The sequence below is a fragment of the Arvicola amphibius genome, chromosome 8 (assembly GCF_903992535.2).
Source record: "Arvicola amphibius chromosome 8, mArvAmp1.2, whole genome shotgun sequence".
NCBI classification, from domain to species: domain Eukaryota; kingdom Metazoa; phylum Chordata; class Mammalia; order Rodentia; family Cricetidae; genus Arvicola; species Arvicola amphibius.
The window spans coordinates 89,647,921-89,675,565 of record NC_052054.1 but is presented as its reverse complement, the minus strand read 5'-3'; positions in this window follow the sequence as shown (position 1 = coordinate 89,675,565).

Genomic DNA, 27,645 nt, shown 5'->3' with positions numbered 1-27,645 from the left:
TGCTTGCTCCATGTTGGCTCTTGGAAAACAGAGCTGCCTGTGTAGGAAATAGGAGACATTTCTTTCTCGTGATTGTTTCATTTTTGTCTTTTGATTCTGATTTTGTTTTTGTTTTAGAGGCAAAGTCTTGCATGCAGCTTCAGCTCTCTAGATCAGGTTGGCTTCAAACTCATAGAGATCTACCTGCTTCTGTCTCCCAAGGGCTGGGGTCTAAGTCACACCTCATTACGCCTGGCTTCTCTCTCCTGTTTGTCAAGAGACTTACCAAATTAGGTAACTCACTGCCTGGAAGAGACAGCAGAAAAGTTTGCAAGCACTCTGCTCTCTGGGACCTCCAGAATGGCACTGCGAGTTCCATTAAGGTTCCAAAACGGCTTAAAACCTAGATGAGAGAAGGTGGCCATGTATAATGGGTTTCACTCGTTAACTTTAAAATACGTTTTTAAATATATATATATGTATATGTATATATGTCTATATCTATATATCTATCTCTCTATATACATACATACATACATACATACATACATACATACAGAGAAGAAATCTTCCTTTCTTAGCCAGAAGAATTTTGATCACAGACCCAGAGAGACTGGGTAACAAAGAGGGCCTAAAGGTGGGGGAGGGGGCACATGGATCCCCTGGTGAAGGGAAATGGAGGAGATCTTCTAGTTGGACTGGGGGTAGATGGGCATGGGAAGTTGAGGTATCAGGTTGGGGAGTGGCGAGGGAGACAGTGCTGGAATGACTGGAAAGGGGGTGCTACATGGAGTCAGGTAGAAGCCTGATGCAAGGGAAATTCCCAGGAGTCTTTAGGAACAACTCCAGCTGAGATTCCTGGCAGTGGAGGATGCACAGCCTGAACTGGCCATCCCCTGGATTGGATTGGTGGCATGCCCCTTCATCCAGTGACTAATGGAAGCAGATTTAGAGTCCTGTTGGAAAGAGGGAAGAGGAATTGTGGGAAACAGGAAGGTCAGGAATGTCACAGGAAGGCCCACAGAGACTACTGGCCAGGGAGCCAGCACGAGACTTAGGCCCTCTACATGTGTGTGACAGTTGTGTAGCCTGGTCTATATGTGGAACTTCTGACAATGGCACCGGAGGCTGTCCCTAGTGTTTTGACTCTATTAGGAACCTGTTTCTCATGCTGAATTGCCTTGCCCAGCCTGGATGCAGGGGAGGTTCTTGGCCCTATGGCAGCTTTGCTGTGTTGAGGCCCATAGAAGACCTGTTCCCTTCTGAGTGATTGCAGAAGAGGGGTGATCTAAGAGGGAGGCAGAGGGAAGGAGGGGGGAGAGGGGAAACTGCGGTCAAGATGTAAAATAAATAAATACATTAAAAAATGAGGTGGTAAGCCTGAGAAAATAGTTCTCAAAAGCTTGAATATTGGGGAGAGAAAATAAAATAACAAGAAGCAGCAACACCTACGCCCTGAGTAGAATAGAATCTGCAATGGACATGACTCATTCATTCTAACTGATGAACATTCATTGAGATTCTGGCATGAGTCAAGCATTATTAATACATTAAATAATCAGCACGTTATCCCTGAAAGTGGAACACTAGTGAGGGAGAGTAGACATATAGTCACATACTAATACTTCCAGCAGGTAATGACTATGTTAAGTAGAATAGTATGCAAGCTGTTCTGAAAATAAAATGATTAATGACTGTCAGGCATTGTCATAGCAACACTCTCTAGGTTAGGGTGTCTCTTCACGCCCTTTCTGCAGGGCCATCAGAGATGGTGCTATATGCATGCTGGCAGGCCCTCTGCATAGGGTTGTAACTACAGTAAGAATGATGTGCTCTGGTATCTGGCAGTGTACTGCCAATGAAGACCATACATGGAGGAACTCTGCCAAGCAGATGCTGGGTTCCAAGTTGCTGAAAAATATTTGAATGGATGGACATTCACAGAGGCAGTTAATAATGTCAATAAGTTATTACGTAGAAGAAAGGGGAAGCTGTGGAGGTATGATGGGCAAGATAGATTGTCCCCTCGACAGGATCTAGAGTCACCTAGGAGACACACACATCTGAGGGAGTTTTCCTTCCTCCCTTAATTCCTTCTGTCCGGTTAATAGGTCACAAGAAAAGCAACTGATGGAAGAAGCGAGGCAAATTTGTCTAGTTTAACATAAGGTCCTCTATATAATGCTGGAAATAAGGCCATTTATAATGGCAAGAGATATTTAAAATTAAAGTTAACAGGCCATATGAGATAAAATTTAAAACACCCCCAAAGAACACAACAATAGACTCGAACATATGCAAAGTCAATCTGTATTTGAGTTGGAAAGAATAGGGCATGTTTCCTACATAAGTTATTGTTCATTTACCCAGAGTACAGAGACGAACAAACTTTGATACGAAGGTAGATCAGCTGGTAACAGGACTTGTGTGAAAAAAGAAAACTGGACATTTAAGAATTGCAAGAAAAAATAAACTAAAAGCCGGGCGGTGGTGGCGCACACCTTTAATCCCAGCACTCGGGAGGCAGAGGCAGGCGGATCTCTGTGAGCTCGAGGCCAGCCTGGTCTACAAGAGCTAGCTCCAGGACAGGCTCTAAAAAAGCTGCAGAGAAACCCTGTCTCGAAAAAACCAAAAAAAAAAAAAAAAAAAAAAAAAAAAAAAAAAAAAAAAAAAAAAAAAAAAAAAAAAAACAAAAAACAAAACTAAAACATCCAAACTGAAAAAATATGAGGGAAGACAGATCTTAGTAGATATGAAAATAGTACACAGTGTGTAAATAAAATAGTTTGATTCAGGGCACATAAATATCCAGACAAACTGGACCAGAAAGCTCGGAGACAGAATTCACTCAGAGGCTGAGCCCGCAATGAGGGTCACCTCAAGTCACTGAGCCGAAGACACATTTGTGCAGCCATTTAGGAAAATGTAAAGAACCTCACAGTCTACAAAAGAGGAAACTCCAGAGTCTTCAGAAATCCAATTGTGATGTTCTAGCAACTTAAAGTCCAAGAGAAAACAATAGCAAATACCTCCTTAATCTTAGCATGGGGACAGCTTATCTCCCCTCAAACAAGTCCAGACATTTTTTATACTGCTAAATTTAGCTACATAAAATAAAAATTCCTCCATCACTTCTGTGATAGTCTCTTCCAAAATAATCATAATTGAATCATAAAAGTATATAAGACAAATTTTAGCTGGTTGATATATTTCTACAAAATAGCTGGTTGATAAACGTTTTGTAGTGCCAATGCCTGAGCATCACTGAAAGAATTTATCTTTCACCCTCCTGGAGACTAAGGGGATATGATAGCCAAGTGATCCTGAACTTGATCCTTTTGCTCTACAGGACATTATGAGGCCCATTTAGAAATGTAAAGGGGTTTGAAAAGATAAAATAATAACACACTGATGTAAATTTTCTTAATTTGTTGCTTGTGTTTTGATTATAATTAGATTTTTTTTCTCATGTGTGGAATCTTGGAGAGGAAAGGATGCCATGGAAGTAAAGGTGAAACCATTAGAAAAGAGGAAGAAGAATGAGGGACTCATAAAAGGATTGTAGAGGGGTTTTAGGTATGGAAAAGTCATAGTGAAACCCATTGTTGTGTATTAATTAAAGTGTTGAGAAATGAAAAATTCATTCAAGAGACCATAACAGTATTTCTCTTATAATGACTTCTATGTAAATGCAAATATGAAGTTATACTAAGAATAAGAAGACTTCCCGTTTGTAAGAATGTTACAAGGAGAGGGCCCCTTGTTCGTCCCAGCCACCCGGCTAGCTTACACCTGAAATAACCACACAGAAATTGCATTAATTAAAACACTGCTTAGCCATTAGCTCTAACTTCTTAATGGTTAATTCTTGCATATTAGTTTAACCCATCTCCATTAATCTGTGTATTGCCATGTTGCAGTGGTTTACTGGAGATTATAACCAGCGTCCATCTCAGGTGGAGGATCCATGGCTTCTCTGACTCTGCTTTCTTCCTCCCAGCATTCAGTTCTGTTTTCTCTGCCTACCTAAGTTCTGCCCTATTAACTAGGCCAAGGCAGTTTCTTTATTCATTAACCAATGAAAGCAACACACAAACAGAAGGACCTCCGACATCATAAGAAAACTCAGGTATGGTAGTGCAAGAGGTTAAGTTACTCTCAGTCAGCTCTGAAAATACTCTCTTAATTATAGTTCCATTTCATCTAAGTTTGATATGTAAATGTGTCTATATAAAACCATCTCACTGAAAATTTATTTCATAGAAAAACATTAATGACCAAAACGAGTAAGAAGATATTTAAAAACATAACATAATCAAATCAGAGAAATTAAACACATTTAAAAAATAATGTCACAACCGCCGGGTGGTGGTGGTGCACGCCTTTAATCCCAGCACTCGGGAGGAAGAGACAGGCAGATCTCTGTGAGTTCGAGGCCAGCCTGGTCTACAGAGCGAGTTCCAGGACAGGCTCCAAAGCTACAGAGAAACCCTGTCTTGAAAAAACTAATAATAATAATAATAATAATAATAATAATAATGTCACAACCAAAAGTTCAAGAATAATACAACATCAAAAATTTATCCTGTTAATAAATCAAAGTCATAAAATCATATGATCACTTTCAAAGATGTTAAGAATGTATGTGGTGGGGCTGGAGACCCAGTTCAGTGGTTAAGAGCATTGACTCTTCTGCCACAGGACCTGGGTTCACTTCCCAGTGCCCAAACAGTGGCTCACAACTTTCTGTAATTCCAGTTCCAGGGGATCCAACATCCTCTTCTTGTCTCTCCAGACACCAGGCACACAGATGCTTACAGGCGAATCAGCCATATGTCCTAAATAAAAGTAAGTTCATCTCATAAAAAGAGTTTCTTTAAAGCACACAGTACTCACTATCCATTTCTCCTAGATTACAAAATGTAATATAATCAACAGATATGCATCATGGTAAAGACTCACTTCTGGCTGAGGATGGGATCGTGTTAATTTTAAGGTTGTTTCCTAGAAATGGCTCATAAACGGTCAGGACAAAGTTCCCTACTCGTTATTGCTGTGGAAAATTGTAGAAATGACAGAGACATTGGATGAGTAAGGTTGAGAAAAGAGAAGTAAAAATATTGCTTCTAGGTGACAAAGCTATAAGCATAGAAAACACGAGACAATCAGCTGGAAAAACTAAACACCTTGAGAATTCAGTAAGACAGTAAATACAAAATGTATTGAAAAGTCTATTCTTTGTAGTTATGAGCCCCGATATGCAACAGTAGCAGACACAGCGTTCTCGGTAACACCTTCGTGTTTTTATCAGTCACCTCAGAGGTGACTGTCACAGGCCTGTAATTGCCTTTTTGCTCTGGAACTTTTAGGATTTTCACGGCGATTCTGAAGGTCTCAGCTTTATTATGAATGTGTCTTTCCATTTTCGGTAGTCTTTATTTCAGGAACTTCATATTGGGTCTGCTCTTCTCTAGGCTTCGTGTCTATTATACCTCACTTGTAGTTTCTGTGCCCTTATCTTACTTCGCTATTCCCAGTGGATTTTCTTAATCATGGCTTCTTAAACTGTGGATTAAGACCCTAGGCAATGAATGTGGGGGTCACATTCAGAAAAAAATGACAAGAGTAAAGTTTGTGAACAGTGACCAAAATGAATTTAAGTTCAAATATGTAATGATCCGCCTGAGCTTCTTGGGTCAGTGATTCTTTGTATGTCATCACGTGACTTTACTAGGGCCTTGGCTTTGAACAGACCACATACACATTGTCTCCTGTGCACGTTGTCATGTAAACATACCACATGTACATTGTGTCCTGTGTATATTGTCATGTAAACATACCACATACACATTGTGTACTGTGCATACTGTCATGTGAACGTACCACATGTGCATTGTGTACCATCCATGCTGTCATGTAAACATACCACACACACATTGTGTCCCATGTATGCTGTCATGTAAACATAACACATACACATTGTGTCCCATGCATGCTGTCATGTAAACATAACACATGTACATTGTGTCCCGTGCATACTGTCATGTAAACATATCACATACACATTGTGTACCATGCATACTGTCATGTGAACGTACCACACATGCATTGTGAACTGTCCATGCTGTCATGCACAAACCAAGAGACACTGAAGCACTTCAGCTCAGAGTCAAGATGATCATACATTATGGGTTGCACTGTTTTTTTAATGTACACACCGAATTTTCTGATCTTATAGCAATACAATGATTTTATTACGAAAAGCAGAGACTTGTAATATTTTCCTGCCATCTTCATTAAGCATAGAAGGACCAAATAATTCATCTTTGGATTGAATTGTGTTAGAATGTCTAAGTTTAAAAATCACTTTGGACCACAAGATCCCATCTCCAAAACAAAATGATAAAAAGGGAACAAACAAAAAAATCCTCAGGAAACTCCAACCAGCCTGGCAGCACACCTCTGTCTCCAGAGACACAGGCAAGAGGATTAGGATTTCAAGACCAGCTTAGAAACATGAAAGCCTCTCTCAAAATTAATTAGTTAATTAAAATACAGAACATAGTTCTTCCAATTTTACTTCATATTTATGTTCTCAACAATGAAGATTATGAAATGAAAATACTGATTAACTCTGGAAAACTAATTACAGACCAGCTACATCTTGTAGTATCAATTTTTTCAGTGAATAGTCAATTCTTAATGTCAAAATAAAACTAGCATATCCATGTTATTAATTTCAAAAATATTTTAAAATTAATTTTATTGTGATTTATTATCAGTCAGTGTTGGGTTTGTATATTTTATATACAATTCAAGGTATTAAAACATTCTCAGATGAGAGGGGATTATGCATGGACAGGTTTCAGCAACCCTGTTCTAGACCTGCCGCACAAGTCAATACTTCTGCTTTGAATTTACAGTGATGTAATTCTATTTCAACTAAAAAAGTATTTTTTTAAATCAAGAAAAAATAAACGAACAAGCTGAGTAAACCAGGAAGAGCAAGCCAGTAAGCTGAGTTCCTCTGCTCTCTGCTCCAGTTCCTACCTTCAGGTTCTTGCTTGAATTTCTGCCCCTACTTTCCTAGATTATGAACTGCTACCTAGAAGTATAGGATAAAATAAACCAACGGTTCTCAACTTGCGGGTCATGACCCTTTGGTCACATATCAGATATCCTGCGTATCAGACATTTACATCACAATTCATAACAGTAGCAAAATTATAGTTACGAAGTGGCAACAAAAATAATGTTATGGTTAGGGGTCACCACAGCCTGAGGAACTGTATGAAAGGGTCACAGCCTTAGGAAGGTTGAGGACCGCTGAAATAAGCCCCTTCCTCCCCAAGTTGCTTTTGGTCAGTGTTTTAACACAGCAACAGAAAGCAAACCAGCAGAGTGCATGAAGTGCTCTATAATGTTGAACATACTTAGAGTTAACATCTTTCGAGTGCATATTTTTACCCCCTAAGAACATGCCAGTTATTTACAATAAAATGTATGATTTAAATCTTTACAGTTAGATGAGTTTTGGTGAATGTGTATCCCTATGAAACTATTAGTACACCCCAAAACAGAAAATTTCTGTCACTTCAAAAAGCTTCTTGGTGCCTGTTTGGGGAATTTTCAGCAATTACTTTAAGTATATACATACATACATACATACATACATACATACATACATACATGTCTGTATCTCTCCTCTTTCTCTGGCTCAGTTAAATCCTGAGAGAACACCATCTAAGGTGAAGGGATCTCTTACACACCTCACGCTGCCACACGGAGGAGAAGTGTAGACAGTGCTTTCACTTGTACATAAATACTCATTCACTTAGTTGTTATGTAATTGGCCACTTGCTTAATATTTCCTGTTTTTGGTTTGTTTTTGGAGAGAAGATCTCATGGAACCCAGGACAGCCTCTCAGTTGCTGCTATGTAATCAAGAATGACTAAGTTCCTTGGCCTCCTGCCTCTACCTCTGAAGTTCTGTGATTACAGTCATGATCCACCAAGCCCAGCTGATGTTTTCTTCTTTGACAATTGAAGTTGTTTTTAAAATGCAATGTGGATTGCTCTGTGATAAGACATGCAGGCGCCTAGAACCTCGCTGACTCACATGAGCCTACGATGTAGCTAAGGGCAGGGCCAAAGCTTGGGGTCTCTTTATTTTCTGTCTGTCTCCAGGAAGCATCTTTTGGTTAGCTTTTGCATTGTCCTAGTTCAGACCCACAAAAGGAAGGGGAAACTCTTCAGTTTTGCCCTAACCCTTCAGTCCCATTTTGCTGGGACAACAAGGAACATCCATATACAGTAGGGACAACAATATACATCTTTATAGCAAGGTACAAAAACTACCCCTAAACGACAGACCATAAATGAGTCTCCCAGGACAGACCATCCTCCATGCAAAGGCAAGTATCTGTGATGTTTGATATGCCTCAGGAATTCTTTCATCACTAAGAACTGAACCAAAGGCATGCATTATTTTAAGAAGCTTATTTTTAGTGTTTATTTACGTGTGTATGTATGGGGTACATGGGGGTGGGGATGTGTTTTCGTGTATAGGTACATAGAGGCCTGAAGGGGGCGTCAATTCCCATGGAACTGTAGGCTATTATGTGGGTGCTGGAAACTTGAACTCCAGTCCTCCGTAAGAGCAGCAAGTGCTGTTAGCCTCTGAACCATCTCTCCAGTCCCTTAAGCATGCATGTTTCTAAATGTTTCCCGTGCTTATTGCCAAATACGATTTTTGAAGGGGTGAGCCAGTTACAATGTATTTGGCAGCCTTGGTCAGAGTGCCAGTACCTCTGGCAGTTTTGGGTATTGAGACGTATTTAATTTTGTCCTAGTTTGAAGGATGAAAATAAAGCCCTTCCTTTAATTTCATATTTGTTGTATCACTGGTAGAACCTAGCCTTTCTCCAGGTTTCTTTACCTAGTACGTTTACTCTTTGGAAGATTATCTCTTTTGAACTTTGCACTTTGTTTGTCTTAACTGCTTTTCTTATCGATTTTCATGACAGATATAAACCTATTGTCATTTTATGGCAATTTCCCGCCCAACCTATGGCTTAATTAATTTGCAATTGTTGCAGATGCATCAACTCTCCTTGAAGCAAAACTGACATCTTGTCCATTTAACTCCAAGCTCAGTAGCGCATTGTCTTCATTGAGTTTTTAACCACTGCAGCTTGATGCGATTCTGAAACAGCCTGGGATGCTCAACCTTTGAGTTCAGGGTTTGAGTGGTGATAGCCCCAAGGTAAGGCTACGCAGCTGCAGGGTGAGGTATGTAAAAGGGTCTAATCGAAAGGATAATGGCCAATGGCAAGTCCAAGCCATTGTCAACAACTTACTTCTTTGCCTCATTCCCATAATCAAGAAAAAACTCCTAGGAGTGTTTCCAGGCATGTCAAATAACAAGGTGGTGGCTGTGTCTCCAAACATCTTGGGCTGAGTAATTTCTCTCCACAAATTGGATGAGCCGATTATGAATAAATAGTCAGTAGGACTCCATCCTTTCACTGTGTAGCCCAGGCTGACCTGGTACCTTCAGTCACACTGCTTCAACCTCCAAGGGGGTGGGAATTCCATGTAAACACCACTGTGCCCACCTGACCCACCACCGTGTTTGAATGGTTGGGAAGATCCACCGTGGTGATAGACACATTCAGGGAACTATAACAAAAGCCCAGCTTCTTTCACAAAGATATTTCATATGTAATAATCACCATTATTCAGTTTGGAACTCATTATCTCTGAATGAGCCCAACCCGAGTCAACTTTGTCTGGTTAACACTGAACTGGCTTCAGCTAACCCTACTGATACCAGGGAAGTCAGACGTAAAAGGTATTTCATTCTGAATTCTGGAGCTTTTGCTTCCCCATTCAAGATTTGCTTGACTTTCCCTCGGCTGCTTTGGGGAACTCTGTCCTTCAGCCTCTGTCTTTCTTCCCACTGGGTCTGACTCAGATCTAGTCAGTTGTTCCCAGTGAGCTGCTCCAGCTGTGGGGGGGTCACTCTTCTCTGCTTGTTGCCCCTCTCTATGGCAACACCCCCAGTCTTCTTGCCCATTTCCAGGGATGCTTAGCAGCAAAAGAGACCCTACCTCTTTACTTTTGGAAGAAACCGAAGTGATGAATTTTCTTTCAGATTTTCCACACAGAGCCATAAAATTTGTCTTTCCCTGCTTGGCTTCCACTTCTCGATAAAAGCCACTCCACTAACCATAGTAATGAGTTATTTCCACTAACAATAAAACACAAATATCACAGGTTTGTGCTTATTTTCTGAAGCACGACTTAAAACCTTTCGAAAACCGATGCCTTAGGTTCCTCTTGTATTTCCAGTTGAGAAGCGACCTTTGAATGAGCGACTACTGACTTCTCATCAGCCTCTGGGCTCCTGCCTTGGAAAAGGCTACCAAATAATAAACTACTTGTAGCCTGCACTCACTGCCCACAGAGCTCTTTCTGGAGCCGGGAAAAGAGTGATTAGCTTCTCTGTCTGCTACCCATCAACTGTGCTCAGGCTACCCAGCACCTAACTCTGCTCATGTTCAACCCTCAAGACACACCACGTGACAGAAAGAGCTGTGATTTCTTTTGGGAGGGCTCTGGACAGACTTTAAAAGCTTACAGTTTTTGTACAACTCCAAATAACACCTAGAGCTATAACCAAATTAAGAGCAAAGACAAGAAAGACAAAGATTTTCTTGACCTAAAGGATCAATCTCACTTGAACCAAACTGTAAAAGGAATGTCAGCATTCTCTCCTTGCCTTTTACAATGATTTTTAATCCAGTGAAGGAAGAATTACTTTGAAGTTTTTAGAAACTCATTTTTAAATATTGTATGTTAGTGCGTGTGTTTGTGTGTGTACATGCGTGCGTGCATGCCTGAGAGTATGTGCACCGTGTGTGTACATGTGTGTTCATGGGGGTCATTAGATCCCCCAGAACTGAAGTTATAGGTGGCTGTGACCACTCAGTGTGAGTACTGGCTACCAAACTAGGATCCTATGCAAGACAAGCAAGTGCTTTTAACTGCTGAGCCATCACTCCAGCCCCAGATTTTTTTTTAAATGTGATTTAATCAATCTCACTATATCCTAGTTTCTATTTCTAAATAAGGGTGCTCTTTTTACTGCGGTAATTGTCTGATTTTAAGAAATATATTTAAATAACATGTAGCAAGGGCATCTGTTTTTATGGTTAAAACTGTGGTAGAACAAATGTCTAAATGAAGAAGTCAGCATAGATTTGTTTTGCTATTTTTCAAGACAGAGTTTCTCTGTGTAGCCCACTGTGGCTGTCTTGGAACTCGCTCTGTAGACCAGGTTAGCCAGAGAGAGAGAGACAGAGAGAGAGAGAGAGAGAGAGAGAGAGAGAGAGAGAGAGAGAGAGAGAGAGAGAGAGAGAGAGAGAGAGAGACACAGAGACAGAGACACAGAGACAGACAGAGACAGACAGAGACACAGAGAGAGAGAGAGACAGAGAGAGAGAGACAGAGAGAGAGAGACAGAGACAGAGAGAGAGATCCACCCGCCTCTGCCTGTTGAGTGCTGGGATTAAAGGCGTGCACCACCATGTGCAGCAGCAGCAGGATATTTTATAAACACAGGAACAAGAGGGTAATGGGAACAGGAGAGACAAAATGTCACATGCTTTCTCTTAACTGTGGACTCTGGATTTAAACATATACATGCATGTATGTGCCCATGGTGTATGTGACATGAATGCGGAAGGGGACTATTTGAAGGAAAAAGAGAATTGGCTAGAGGGGAAGCATGAGGGAGAGTAATAGGGGGCTGAAAATGAGCAAAAAGTATAATGATACATATGTATGAAGATAGCATAATAAAATTTATTCTTTTGAATGCTAAATAAAAAAAAAATCAACCGAAAAAGAAACCTTTCTTAAAGAGTTTTTGATAGGCATATTTCGAAGACCTCTCGTTTCTAAGTAATGATGATCAGGGTGATCTAGGCACCTGAGGGTCCCTAGACCGTTGACATGGGAACTGTCTTCTACCTCACAGCCTTGCTGGAGAGGCGAGTGCGTAGAACTAGAAACTAAGCAGATGACTGGCGACCACGGGAGACTGATGGTACACAGTACTAGCTTGGAGGCTTATGTGTCAGAAGAGCCACTAGGGAACCTCAGGAGGAGATGGGACATGAGCCTAACCTTCAGATACACAGTGACTGTGGCCAAGGAGGGGGGGGGGGGCAGAAAGAGAGGTCTTCATACTGCTCTGTAGGGTTAGCTAGTTTAACTAGCTAGTTAGTAGGGGTAGGTTAGTTAGTTTGGATCTGTGAAAGGTACAGTGATAAGCGTGGCCGGTGGCAAGTGATTTGACGAATTATGAGCTTAGGCTCAAACCTAGATCTTTTGGGAAACTCCGTTCACTCGGAACTTTAGCCACAGAAGTCTCGGTGGTAAGGGCACGCTTACAAGGAGCTGCAGAAGATAGGACATGGGAAGACAGTAGAAAAAGCTTTATTTCTATTTATGCTGTTTTATTCCTTATATACTTCTGTTTGTATTATATTTAAGACATTGCAGCATAGGGATATAATTTAAAATACACATAAATCATTTTTTTTCCCCTGTGGAGTGAAGTAATGTCACCATCCCTGTCACCCACAGTTGCTCTATTTGCAGAATACCCCATGCTGGGCAGGGACTATGCTAAGTGCTTTCTGTGATCATGCTATTCCATTTAACCCGTGCAATGTGCTCTATGACATGAGTGGTGGATGTGACCCACTTTATAGAGTGTGTGCTCAGACACTTATCCATTATCACTAAGAGAGTAAATGACAGAGCCAGGTTTTAAGCCTGACCTGCCAGGTCCAAAGCCTTGGAAGTACATGTTAGTCTTTGCACAATGGTTTTGGCTTTTTGCCCTGTCACCTATAAAGATGAATTGTTTTCATTTCAATAGTTGTTACTAAATGCCCATGGGGCAAGAATCAGTCAGTCTTAAAAGTTTTTTTTTTCTGGGAAAAAATTTAATCCAGGAAGTAGAACATCTCTGCAATGCAAACTATAACATGCTGAGGAAGTAAATTAAAGAACACATAAATATGATGATAAATGTATGTGTGGATTGGAGGAACTAATATGGCTAAAATGTTCATACTGCCCAGAGGGATCTATATATTTAATATAATTCCTACCAAAATACCTATGACAGTCTTCTTGAACATTAAAAAAAAAAAAACCCACAAAAGTTCCCGGGTAGCCAAACAGTCCTGAGGAAAAGGGAACAAACCTGGAGGCATTCTAGTACCTAACTTCAAACCTACTTCAAAGCTGCATTAACCAAACAGCATGGCACTGGCATTAAAATAGGCACATAGCCCACAGGACACGATGGAGAACCTGATAAGAAATCCATGTATCTACAGCCAGATGATTTCAACAAAGACAGCAAGAACACACTGGGGAAAAGAAAGTCTCTTCAATAAATGAGAGTAAACAAACGATATTTCCATGAGAAAGATATAAACTAAATTAATATCTGGCAACACATATCATTTTTAAAAGTTGGGGTTAGGAGAGTAGTTCAGTTAGAGAAATTTTGAGGCACCCATGAGAGCCTGCACCACATAACCTAGACGTGGTGACCTACTGTGTAATTGCAGCTCTGGGAAGGTGGAGGCAGGAAGATCAAGAGTTCAAAGTCATCCTCAGCTACATGGTTAGTGTGAGGCCAGTCAGTTTGTAGAAGTTTCTTGAAAAGTTGTCAGGTGGGGTCCAGACTGCCTAGTCAAAGCTCTGGCACCGGCACATTGTAGTGATTCACATTGCCTTCATTATTGCAAGGCCACGTTGCCAACACAATATGGCCACACGGTTTTCACTCGAGACAAGGCCCTGCTACTTAGCTGTGAGGCAGAGGCGAGTAACTGAGCTGTCTCTAAGTGTATTTTCTCATACAGGTGAAATAACAGCGTGTAACTCATAACTAAGATTACACAGGTCGCACCTTTAAAATGTTTGCCTCAGCATCTATCTCATATCCCAAATAAATATTGACTTTTGTTACTGTCACCCAAGAGACTTCTGGGTTTGGTGAGGTGGCTCACAGGTCAAGGATCTTGCTGACAAGCCTGATGACCCAAGTTCAATCCCCAGTATCCACATGGCAGAAGAAGAGAACTAACTACAAGTTGGACTTTGACCTCCACAAGCATGTCATGGTACCTGTGCACCCCATTCCACATCAAATAAAATAAAATAAGAACTGTTGACGGACGTTTCTGTCCTTCCCAGGTCTGGTTAGCTCAGTAGTCTCAGAGCATGAGACTCCTAATCTCAGAGTCGTGGGTTTGAGCCCCATGATGAGCACCAGAACAACTGGTATTTAATTAAGAGACTGAAGTTGTGGAAGAAATCTCTGATATTCCTTTGACCTATTCTACAAGAGATACAAGCTGCTCTGAGTTTGGAAGTCTTGTTTTGTTAGTTTTCTTCCTTTGCTTGTGAGCTGGAGGTATCAGGCATCCATGTCTGGGACTTGCTCACGCACACTGAGTGCTCTTTTTGGCTCTGGTCTATAGTTAAGTGATACAGAGGTACAAAGAGGATCCTGGGTAGAACAGAGGATGCATGATCCTTCGGTCTAGCATAGCAAAGGAAATTCATTCCTCTTTTTCTTGACTCTAACATTTGTGGTCTTTCTTATCTAGAAGAGAAGTCTGGTGCTATAGTGATATTTTATTTATGTTTTAATAAACAAAGCTTGCTTGATGATCCGAGGGTGAAAATAAGCCTCTAGAGGCCAGGCAGTGGTGATACACACCTTTAGGGAGACAGAGGCAGATGGATCTCTGTGAGTTCAAGACCACCCTGGGCTACGCAGGATCAGTACAGAAACAGATCCAGGTGGTGGTGGCTCACACCTTTAATCCCAGTACTAGGGAGTCACACACCTTTATCCCCAACACTAAAGGGGAATATAAAACAGGAGGAGACAGAGGCTTAGAACTAAATCTGCAGCTGCCGAGTCTTAGTAGATGTAAGATTTCTCTAGTGGTTTGGCTGTTTTGCTTTGTTTTGTTTTGTTTTTCTGATCTTCAGCTTGAACCTCAACATCTGTCTCTGGGTTTTTATTATTCATGCTATATGGTGCCCCTTGTCATATCATGTCCCTTGGGTTAAAAAGGAAACTAGAGGGTCTGGAGGAAGTCTATCAGGAAATAATAGAGGGATGAGGACTTGGAATGATAAAGTCTATCTTCCTGGAGACAGATTATATGCTGGGTGGTATTTGTAAATGCTGGAGATAAGCACAGTAGGTACTGTCCTTTTCTCAGAGAATTAAAAAGATTGGCGAGAAAGGAAAAGCATAAGAAATGATATAACCAAGGTCAGACAAATCAGGACATTCTCTCTGGGTGTCTTCGGGTTTCTATTACTAAGATAAATACCATGACCAAAAGCAGCTTGGCTACACTCCATTACTGATGAAGTCAGGGTAAGAACTTAAGGAAGGAACCTGAAGCAGAAGCCATGGAGAAGCACTGCCTCATGGCTCACTTCTCCTGGCTTGCTCTTCTTGCTTTCATATGCATACCAGGTCCTCCTGTCTGGGGTAGTATCCCCCTATTGGAATGGACCCTTCTGCATTAATCATCAATCAAGGAAATGCCCCAACAGACTTGCATACAGGACAGTCTTGTGGAAGCTGTACTAGTCAGGGTTCTCTAAGAGAACAGAACTGAATATATGTTATATTATATCACATTATATTTAAAGAAAATGTATGAATGGGGCTTGGGTTTTAGTGGATTTCAGATGTGGTCAAGTTCACAACAAAGACTAGCACGGGAGCAATTTTCTCATTTGAGGTTCCCTCTTCTCAGATGACTGGAACTTGACAAAAACGAGCAAGCAAAACTGTCAGGACACCGAGGTCAGACCAAATCCGGAGAGTTTCCATGCGGAAGTGGCATTTTCAATGCAGGTCAATAAAATGTAAGGGGGAAGGTTGGCCTCTCCAGTTGGAAAGAAAGCCATTGTAAGGGGAGTGATGAGAGCAAAGGCGGCATGTGCAGAAGGTGACGGGTATACAGAGCAGGGAGGCTTGCAGGACAGACTGGGCAGGACATCTCAGCCCACGCTGATTATTTTGATCTTTATACTAAGAACACTGGAGAACCACGGAATGGCTGTAATTTAATAATGGATGCCTTGACTTACATTTTCAATGTTGTAGGGTGGAGAGTTCAGTGTGAACAGATGCTGAAGACAGTGGAGAAGGAGCTGTAGGAGTCCATTCAAGTGGTATGCATGCTGTAGGCTGCAGGAGCCCATGCAATTGATAAGCATGCTGTAGATTGCTTAGATCTACAAAGAAAGAGGATCTGATCAATGGGGACCTCTGGCTTCCTGATCTGGACCACTGGCTGCATGCTTGTGCCATTAACTAAGGGGAGGAACACTAGGAAGAGAGTCCGAGGGAAACACAAACAGTCCAGTTTAGAAAATTCTGAATTAGAAACACCTCTGAGGGCTGGAGAGATGGCTCAGAGGTTAAGAGCATTACCTGCTCTTCCAAAGGTCCTGAGTTCAATTCCCAGCAACCACATGGTGGCTCACAACCATCTGTAATGGGGTCTGGTGCCCTCTTCTGGCCTGTAGGCATACACAGACAGAATACTGTATACATAATAAATAAATAAATATTAAAAAAAAAAGAAACACCTTTGAGACACTGAAGGAAATGTCTCACATTGACCATGGGTGACCATTTTTACCAGCTAGCTTCATGTCTGGAACTTCCTTTCTCTAGTTGCTTTCGTGGCCTGTGCTCTCATTTCCTCTCGTCTCTATTTGGACATCAGTTTAGCTGTGGTAGCTTCTGGAACATGCCGTCTAGCATGGCAGCCCTTCCCAGGGCTCTCTACTCTTCCTTCCAATGCAAAGACTTCCTCCTTCCAAGATAAGGAACATTATATACTTGGCGTTAAGCAAAGTTACATACTTGGCTTTAAGCATCCATCTGTGATGGCTGCTACCTTCCCCAGAATTGTCACTTGGCCAGCAATCGCCCTGACCTTGTTCTAAGACAGAGATTGTTCTTCAAACCATTGCAGGTCTGCTGGGATGGTGATGAACTGTTTGTTTTTAATATTCCCTTAAGTTCTAAAGTTGTGTCTGGTCCTGTCAACTTGACATAAGCTTGAGTTCTTTCAGACAAGGAAACCTCAACTGAGAAACCGCCCCCACCAGACTGACCTGTATGTAAGCCTGTGGTACATTTTCTTGATTGATGATTGATGTGGGGGGAGCCCCATCACTATTAGTGGTGCCACTCTTGGGTTGGCAGTCCTGAGTACTGTGAGAAAGCAGGCTGAGTAAGCCATGAAGAGCAAGTCAGTAAGCAGTATTCCTCCATGGCCTCTGCCTTAGCTCCTTTCTTAGTTAGGGTACTATTGCTTGGGGGAGGAAAGGGTTTATTACACTCACAGTTCCGTATAACAGTTCATCATCAAAATCAGTGAGGACAGGAACTCATACAAGGCAGGAACCTGGAGGCAGGCGCTGATGCAGAGGGCATGGAGGGGTGCTGCTTACTGGTTTGCTCCCCACAGCTTGCTCAGCCTACATTCTTATAGAACCCAGGACTAGCAGGCCAGGATGGCACCACCCACCATGGCTGGGCCTCCCCCATTAGCCATTAATTAAGAAAATGCGTCACAGCTGGGTCTTATGGAGGCACTCTTTCAATTAAAGTTCTTGTCTCTCTTAAGCCTCTAGTTTATGTCAAGATGAACTAGCTAGTACAGTTCCTGTGTATAGGTTGCTACCCTGCTTGAGTTCCTGCCCCGACTTCTCTCAGTGATAGGATGTAATCTGTGAGGCGAAGTAAATGTTCTCCTTCCTAGGTTGTTTTTTGGGTCATGGTGTTTTATCACAGCACTAAGAAGGCTAACTAAGACAGTTCTCTTAGTGGGCAGGGACAAACAAGCTCAAATACAATGCTGTCATATAATTTTTTTCCCACCCAGACTAATTGCCTAAGTGAGGAGATGGTTATTCAAATCTTGTATTTCCTCTCTGGCTTTGAGAAAAACGATTTTAGTTTTAACTTTTTAAGAAAAAAAAATCAAAGTAGCACGTGCATATAGCAACGAAACAAGAACACAGAAGGGCTCTTGATGAAGCGCAACCGCCCCCCACCCCCCCCCCCGCCCCCCCCCCCCTGGAAGCAGCCAGCAAAGCATCTTTTATTCTCTGGTGACGATTTGCATGCAGTAAACAGGCTCAAGCGCTCTCTTCTTGTTTGCTCAATTAAGCCACCGAGTTTCACTTCCTGCCTCAAAAGAAGAGGCTCACGGCAAGGTTTTCTCTAAATCAGTTTCCACGTCTTGTACATTTTGGAAGCTAGGGTTTTAGTTCTCCTGTTGGGTGCATTTGAATATTTAATATCCTTTTCCCTGTCTTCTTTTAAAACACTTGCTTATTTGATGCCTTATTTTCCTTCCACTCCCCTGGCTCAGAATACCCAGTAGCATCCTGTAGACTTTGTGGAAGAGCTCAGCTCTTCTGGATCTACAGGCCATGTCTTCTGGACTGTAGGAAAGCTGATTCTGCAGTGATGTAATGAATATTGCTGTATGAGTTCTCTTTTCGTGCTTCCCGCGGAGGAAGGATCACACCATGTGTGTTTATTTGAACCCCGTCAAGGAGAAACATTCGCTTTCTCCTGATTGTTGCCCAAGTCCTGTCCATTCCCCTCTGCTCTTTACTGTCTTGAGCCCATTTTGTTTTCATTGGATTTCATTTTATTTCTTTGGTATCTTTTCCCACCCCCACCCCATTCAGCGACTGTCTTCATACCTGTGTCCTTGCCTTAGTGACCGGAGTGTTCCAGGCGGATGTCTTGCTTTTGCTCTCATTGGTGCTCCAGCATCATCACATGACTGAACAGGAGGCAGTCTGCATCTGTAGAGAGGGCCGGATAAAGAGGGAGGAGTTCTCAAGCAGACATGACTTTCAAATATCAAAATGCTAACTGCTAACCCCTAACCCCTCCAGTGCTCCTAGGCAGATTACTAGTTCTTAATAGAAGAGTCCTATGACCATATGCAAGGGAATAACATTCCAAGAAGAGAAGGGAAGAGCGATGACTACCCAGATGACTATTCAGGGACACATAGTCCAAGTCTTTCCTCTTTGGTCCCTTTTATACATCTGCCTTCATACAGCACCTGCCTCCCCCAGGATTCTTCCAAAATTATCAGCAAACCCTTCTCATACCCACAGTATCAGCTGCCTTGTGTTAGCCTGTCAACTTTACTCCTCAATGCTCTAGAATTTTCTCCAAATATTTATCTCCATCACTGATATAACATGTGTTGTTTATTCATTTATTGCTGTCTTATTGGAATTTAGGGAGCAAAAGAAGAATGAATCAGTTGTTGAAAAATTACTACAGGACGCAGGAATCTTACAATAATTAAATGTACCAAATTTTTGCAGAATACCATGTGGATATTTTAAGAAAGTCTGAAGTTTTACTAATCTATACTATTCTTTGGAAATTTCAGGGGCCAAGGCTGTCACTCCATTGGTAGTGTGTTTTCACATATAAGCAGGCGTGGCACATGCCTGTAATACCCACATACAAGTGATGAAAACAGGAGAATCAGAAGTTTAAGGCCATCCACAGTTGGTGAATTGATGAGTTGAGGCCAGCCTGGGATAGGTGAGAAAAAAAGAAAAAAAAAAGAAGGAAATAAAATTTAAATAGAAATTTCAGCCTTTCTTGTATTGAACTCAAAATGAAAATCCACATTGCATAACTGTTGCTGGCCTGGGCTTAGGTACAGTTTTAATTCAGGCATTCTAGGGAAACAAAAACACCAACTAGGCACACAATTGTAAAGCTCTCCACAGACCCAATCTCAGATAAATGGAAAACTTCACAGGAGGTCGAGAATAAAGGATGGGGAGACGGTAATGAATTCCGAGGCAGCCGTAGAACTTTCTGGATCCAGAAAAATGAGTACCACATTTTCGGAAATCTCCAATTTCCATTTGAATGTCGCGACTGAGTTTACGATAATTACCTCTTTAGGGAAATGGCTCCACTTTCTGACTATAATTAGCTCCAAGAATATTTCCCCAATTTCAGTTTGCATCTGCCCTTTGCCCTTGTTTTACTGTTCTTTAGACCTCTCCAATCTGAAGTCTATTTTCCTCCCACATTAGACACCCTTTAAAGTGCTCTTCGACCTGGAACTGTATCTTAATCTAAACAGCCCATGTCTGCCTGTCCTCTTGCTGATAGCTTCCGTCTCAGACAAACAACCTTTGCTTGTTCTCAGAATTCAAGGTTTCTCTCATCATTTTACCTCCAGAACTCAATTTTCGCATAATATGTAAGCACATCTTTTCTCCGACTACAAGACAACCCCCCTGGCCATTAGAAATCCTGTGTAAATCTGTCAGCACAGCTGGATGAGTCTTCCTGTAACAACGTTACACACTGTGTTAGAATGGCTATGCGTCCATCTCTTGGGGTGGGCTCCAAAGGCAATGCCGAAAATCGTAATGTGTGGCTAGCTTGTTTAAAATCCTTTATCTATACACGTTACTAGTTTTGTATTATCAACTAACAAGCCCCAAAACAATTCTTGAAAACTCTAGGCCCGATCTCCATCCGTCTATCATCCATCCATCTGCCATCCATCCCACACATCCACTCACCCATCTATCTATCCATCCACATAGTACCAACTGTGTGTCAGACACCTTGACAGACACCATGAAGCAATAGCGAATTAACAGAAAATGCAGCTCCTGCTTTTGTGGTGCTCGTCATGTAACAAGGATGAAAATTTCAACCAGGAAAAAATACTTGGAAGGAAAAATGTCGGTAAAATTATCCCCAGTGGAACTAGAGATGTTTAAGAAAGCTTGCCTGAGAACAGGTGCAATCCACAAATACATTTATTTGTGTGTATGTAAATAGTAATTAAGAGATATTTTAGATTTCAATATTCATTCTTTTAAATAATAGCTTTTTTGATACATATACAATTCACAGATCATATAATTCTATAATTTAAGGCAAACAATTCAATGGGTTTTTTGGTGTGCTATATGGTTAATTTTTAAAATTATGATTTAATATATATGACGCATAAAATAAAACATTTAAATTTTTGCTTTTTGCTTTTTGTCTTTTGAAGATGGAATCTTATGGAGTCCAGGGTAGCTTAGAATTTGTTATATGACCAAAATGACTTTGATCCTCCTTGTGGCTACCTTCCAAGAGCTGGGATTGCTGTAGGTGTGTGCCACCACACCTGGATTAACTAGTCTTAAGTATATGATCAATTGCCATTTTTCTTACTCACAAAGTTTCATAGTCTTCATTGCTGTTTCCCAAACTTACTCACTCCACACTGAATCTCCCTGCCTCCTAGGCAATAGCCCCTCATCCCTCTCACCTAGTCCACAGTAATTGCCCCTGTGTTTTCTGACTGTGGATTTGCCTCACCAGGTATCTCTTATAAATGATCATATAAGATATGTGCTTTATGTCTGAATTATTTCACATAGCTAATGCTTACAGTATTTGTTAATATTATAATGTATTAGGAGGCCATTCCTCTTTGTAGATGATGATATTTTTGTGTTGGGCATGCATTGTACACTTTATGAAATCTGTGGATGAACACTTGGCTTCTTCTTCTTCTTCTTCTTCTTCTTCTTCTTCTTCTTCTTCTTCTTCTTCATCTTCTTCTTTTTGCTACTGTGAATAATGCTACAATGGGCACTTGCATGATACATACCTTCCTTCTCATCTCTGGGTTATACCTATGTATCTGGGTCATATTGTGTTATTCTATTTCTGGGCTTTGAGAGACTACTAAATTAGTGTAGCCCATTATTATACTGTTCTATCTGCATTTTAACCAATGCTCATTTTAACTTATAAAAAGGTAAAGTCATGCTAGTAGATGGGAAGTGATCATCTACTTTTTGAAGAAAAGGATAAACTATGTAAGGCACGAGACTTCTGACTTCTTGACATCATGTCTACAGCCTTTGTGGGGTGTGTGGTGTTACGGCTTGAAGCCAGGGCCACACACACACTAGGCAAGAGCTTTAACACTGAACTACACTGCCAGCTCAATGACTTCTTTTCTCCAACAACTAGAAACTTCTTTATATGTATATATTGTTTGTGAACACACACACAATGGCACACAAAGAAGTGGAGGTCAGAGGGTGACTTGCAGGAGTCTGTTTTTTCCCTTCACCCTTTGAGTCCTGGGCTTGAATTTAGGTTACCAGGCTTGGAGGCAAGAGCCTTTTCTGGCTAAACCATCTTGTCCAGTCTCCTGACAACTTTTGAATCCAGCCATCGCAGTGGATACAGTGCTACCTCACTGTTTTCTTCACCTAATGATTTTAAATATCTTTCCATTTACTTACTAGTCACTGAATATTTTTTTTGAAAGAATATATATTCAGTTCTTTTGTCCAATTTTTAATTGGCTTGTCATGTTCTTATTGAACTGGAAATGTTCTAGCAGAGATAGCTTTAATGCCAGGATAACTAGCAAGCATTTTCAAAGCAGTTCTTCTTCGTCCCAGTGAAACAAAAGCTGCCTGAATATGCCCTGGGAATCTTATACAAATTTTGTAGGACTGTGAAGATTTGTGGATCTTCATTGGTTCCTTTAAGACTTTTAAATTTTGTCCTGTAGCTCATGCTGATTTCAAAGTTTCTATTTAGCCCAAGCTAGTCTTGAACTCATGAGTCTCATGCCTCGACTTCCTAAGTGTTAGGATTACCATTGTGTGACACCATGGATTCTTTTAGGGCTTGTAGAGCAATTGAAATGACCAATTCTGCAACACAAAGAACCTAACTTTAACTGAAAGCAATGTTCAAATGCTAGTTTTATTGTGTTTCATCTAAATTTTACTATTACCCTATGTAATTTTTTCATAGGATTTTAAAAATTATTATGGATTCATGTTTATTTCTTTCACATAGATTCATGTCTATTTCATATATATGAAGTATATAATATATATATAAAACAAATGTATGTATATTTGTTTAGAATCATTTGTTGCACATGTGATAAAAACCCAGGGATAGCTATTGGGGTTCAAGCTGAAGATCAGAAAAGCAGAGCAATCAATACACTATAGAGATCGTTCCTCTACTAAGGCTCAGGCAAACAAAGAGGCGATCCTGCCTTTATGAATCCTCAGATTGAGAGTGAGAGCTGTCTCCTCCCGTTTTATATTCCTCTCTAGTACTGGGACTAAAGGCATGCAGCACTACCACCACCTGGCCTCTATGGCTAACTAGTGTGGCTGCTGGGATTAAAGGTGTGTGCCACCATTGCCTGGCCTGTAGGGCTGACCAGTGCAACTGCTTTGCACTGATCTTCAGGCAAATTTTATTTATTAAAACACAAATAATATATCACTATAATCATTGAGTGTGATATTCTGCATTTATACCACTCTTTGACCATGGACAACTTTGATTCATGTCAAAGTGGATCATATTTGATTTATGTCAAAGGCATTCATTGTTATTAATTATAAATAATACTTGAGATTTACAAAGCAGATTCTGCATGCAAAGTACTCTTTAGGTGACAGTTTCTTATATTACACAACAGTCCTGAGAGATACATTAATTATTATATTTGTCCTGATGTCAAACCCTTGAAGTACTCACTTGACACAAATGTCTTATGTATTACAAGTTAATGTGGAAGATCCTTCACTTTTCTGCATGTTGGCAGCTCTTTCACTGGGTATCACATCACTAATCTCTTGGCAGAATTCCTTTTTCTAGAATGGCATATCAAATATTAGTAAAGCTTGATTAATTATTGCTCATACTAATAGAGAAACCAGGAATAAAAATCTGCCCTGTGGCAACTGATTTCAAAACAAAGACAATATTATTCATTTTTTTAAGTTTTAAAAGTAACTGTCTTGAGAAATTATTAACCTCCTTTCAGTACTGTAATCTCAAGTGGATTATTTGGATGCACACAGTGAAACACATTGATGGCTACTTAGGGAAAGGAAGCACTAGGCACCAGGGACTTAACTGAAGCCCTGGCAAGAACTTCAGTGATTCATAGGCAGCTCTCATAACTTAAAGAATTTATTTATATAGTTTGGGGTTCACTCTAGGACAGTTCTATAAAGTAAGAGGCTGCGGCATGAATCCAAGCCCCCAAACTATCCATTCTTTGGCTTATATGATTTTTTTAATATAAATTAGGACCCTGTTTCTGAAATGGTAGGTTATATTACAAATTTAGAATACTAACTTTGCTTCAAAGAGCTCAGACAATCTAACAAGTGGCTAACATTACAAAAGGAATTTAGCTTGAAGGTGAGTAGCTGGATTCCTACTAAGCTAAGGCTTGGGATCTGGTAAATACGCAAACAGAAGTCAGTAGCAATACATGACTGTATAGATGTCACACCTGGTTCTAGTTAAAACATCTGGGACCACTCGAGTTTAACTTCAAACACACACACACACACACACACACACACACACACACACACACACAGATATTTTGGCAAGACTTTTCTCTAGGTATCTATCTCATCTGTGGTAGAATTCCAAGATGGTTCTCCAGGTTTGTATCTCCTGATGTACAACACCCTCCTTACCTTATACCCACCCCTGTATATGGTCTGGATCTATGCATGTAGTGAGGTTATCACTATGATGATTGTGTCTTCTTATATGGCAAGAGAGATTGCAGATCAAGTTAAGGTTTCTAAATCTGTGGGCTGCAGAGGCAACACATCCTAGAAGGGCTAGGCTGATCTAGTGAGTCCACAGACAAGAAGTGAACAGATGTCTCCCCTTGGTCTCAGACAGGTAGACAGCCATGTCATGAAATGCTTCTGAAGAAGACTGTTCTCTTATCTCTGAGATCCTTGGTCCCCAGGACCTAAAGAGCATTGGGAATATGGCTTTGAATATCAGTCAATATCACTGCTGACCAACACATTCATTTCAGGCTGGTGAATGGTGAACAGAGGGCCTAGCTAGCCCACAGGAAGGTTCTAACCCAGAGAAACTTAGATAATAAACCTGAGTTCACTAAAGCCATCATAGTCTTATAAGATTGGTTATACAATGATAGAAAACTAGCAGCGTATCTATGAGGAGAACATATATTTCAAATAAAGGAATATGTGGAGGAATTCAATTATTTAATATACAATGTGTATTTAACTAAAAAGAGAATAATTGCTATAACAGTGTACAGGGAGTTTGGAGGATGCTACTGTTGTATCCTGGGGTGGGTACACAATTTATACATATGTTAAAGTTTTCAGAGCTATAAACCAAAGTAAAAAAGAAATTTACCTTAAGATAAAATTTTTAAAATATGATAACCTTATAATATTTATTTATTATGTATACAATATTCTGTGTGTATGCCTGCAGGCCAGAAGAGAGCACCAGACCCCATTACAGATGGTTGTGAGCCACCATGTGGTTGCTGGGAATTGAACTCAGGACCTTTGGAAGAGCAGGCAATGCTCTTAACCTCTGAGCCATCTCTCCAGCCCTATGATAACTTTAGATCAAGTGCCGATGGCTATGTCAGAGAAGCAGCAGGTAGCAATTGAAGTTCAAGGTGTCTGCCCACCAGGAGAAAACTCTCTGAGGGGCCAGTCTTGGCCAGGAAAGGCCCCAAGACCACAGACCCCGGAATGTCTTTTGCTTCGCTGTGCCTTTACATGTTTGCTGCTGGGATATACTTTGGGATCTGGCATGATGCTAATATGTGTGGGGAGATCCTCACTACCTATAATGCAATGTGTTTATCTCATGGAGATGCCCTGTTCTACTGGGCATTTTTATCTGTGAGCTGTCATGAAGATGATTTCTTCCTAAGCTATATTGTATCATAATAATAATGGTAGTTTAGATACAGCTTTAATGAATAAAAATAAACACAAGAAAGTGTCACACAGCTAGAACACCTAAGTTTCTATTGAGGAGCTGTATAGACTATGGCTTGGGTTAATGATTAAGAAAATCAATTGAGTCTCAGTTGCCCAGCTAGTTTAAATTTTTTTAACCTTAATGTTGGGAGATATGTTCACAGGTTTCAGAATGCATCACAGCAGAAGCAAAGCTTTGAAAATAACTCAAAGTTAGACTAAGATGTTTTTGTCAAATAGCTTTGAGGTAAAAAACTGAAGAAGACAATCTAAAGTTTTAGAAAGGCACAGAGTTGAATGCAAAACTCTTTCAGGTCAGGGATAAAGCAGCCCAGTTATTGCTGACTGACACACTTTTCTTGCTAGGATTGGTTGATGACCAAAGATGATAATTAATTTCTTTTGTTTTTCTATTGTATTTCTTTTTTTTCTTAAAAATTTCCATCTCCTCCCCTCCTCCTCCCCCTTCCCTCCCCTCCCTTCCACCCATACCCCCACTCCACCCCTCTCCAAGACAAAGAGCCATCAGGGTTCCCTTCACTATGTTAAGTCCAAGGTCCTCCCAGCTCCCCCTAAGTCCAGGAAGGTGAGCAACCAAACTGACAAGGCTCACAATGAGCCCATCCATGCTGTAGAGTTCATGCTCATCGCCATTGTCCTTGGTTTCTCAGTCCTCCTCCACCGTCAGCCACATTCAGAGAGTCCGGTTTGGTCCCCTATTCCATCAGTCCCATTCCAACTGGACTTGGTGGTCTCCTGTTAGATCTGTCCCACCATCTCAATGGGTAAACGCACTCCTCACGGTCCTGACTTCCTTGCTCATGATCTCCCTCCTTTTGCTCCTCATCAGGACCTTGGGAGCTCAGTCTGGTGCTCCTATGTGGGGCTCTGTCATTTTCTCCATCCAATGCCAGGTGAAGGTTCTCTGGTGATATGCAAGATATTCATGAGTATGGCAATAGGATCTGGACATTTCTGGCACCCTCTCCTCAGCTGCCCAAGGACCTAGCTGGGGGCGTCTTCCTGGACACCTGGGAACCCCTCTAGAGTCAAGTCTCTGCCAACCCTAGAATGGCTCCCTGATAATTAATTTCTTAACACCCATTTCTCCCCTCAATCTCCTGATATAAGAAACTATTGATGGTGAGTACGTATCCTAAAGATTTAAAGTAGAGTTGACTGATTCTTTTTCGTATATAAAAGTTTAGGTTTATGATTTCTTTAAGATTCTTTATAAGATTACTTTTCAAGGTAAGTAATAAAGTAATTGACCCTTTCTTTGCAACTGCAAAATGAAACTTGTCAGTAAAAGATCTGACTAGAATACCTTGCTTGTTCACACAGTTAATCTATAACAAGTTGTTTGTTATAGAATTAAAAGAAAAACATCAAGAATGAGAGAGTTAAAAAGAGCTAGGAAGAAAACATCAGGGATGAGAGAGTTAGAAGGGAAACATTAAGAATAAAGATAGAATTAAAAGGAAAATATCAAGAACGAGAGTAGAAAATCACTAGGAAAATAAAGAGTAGAGAAAGCAAAGAAGAATAAAGGAACGGTCTGAAGGAAACCAAACAAAGAGAGTGTGTGAGTCTTTTCCCTAACCCCCTCAGGTAGAAAAGCCCAGTATGGGCTGATGCTGTGGATTTTCCCATCACACCCTGTGCTGCCTGGAGGCT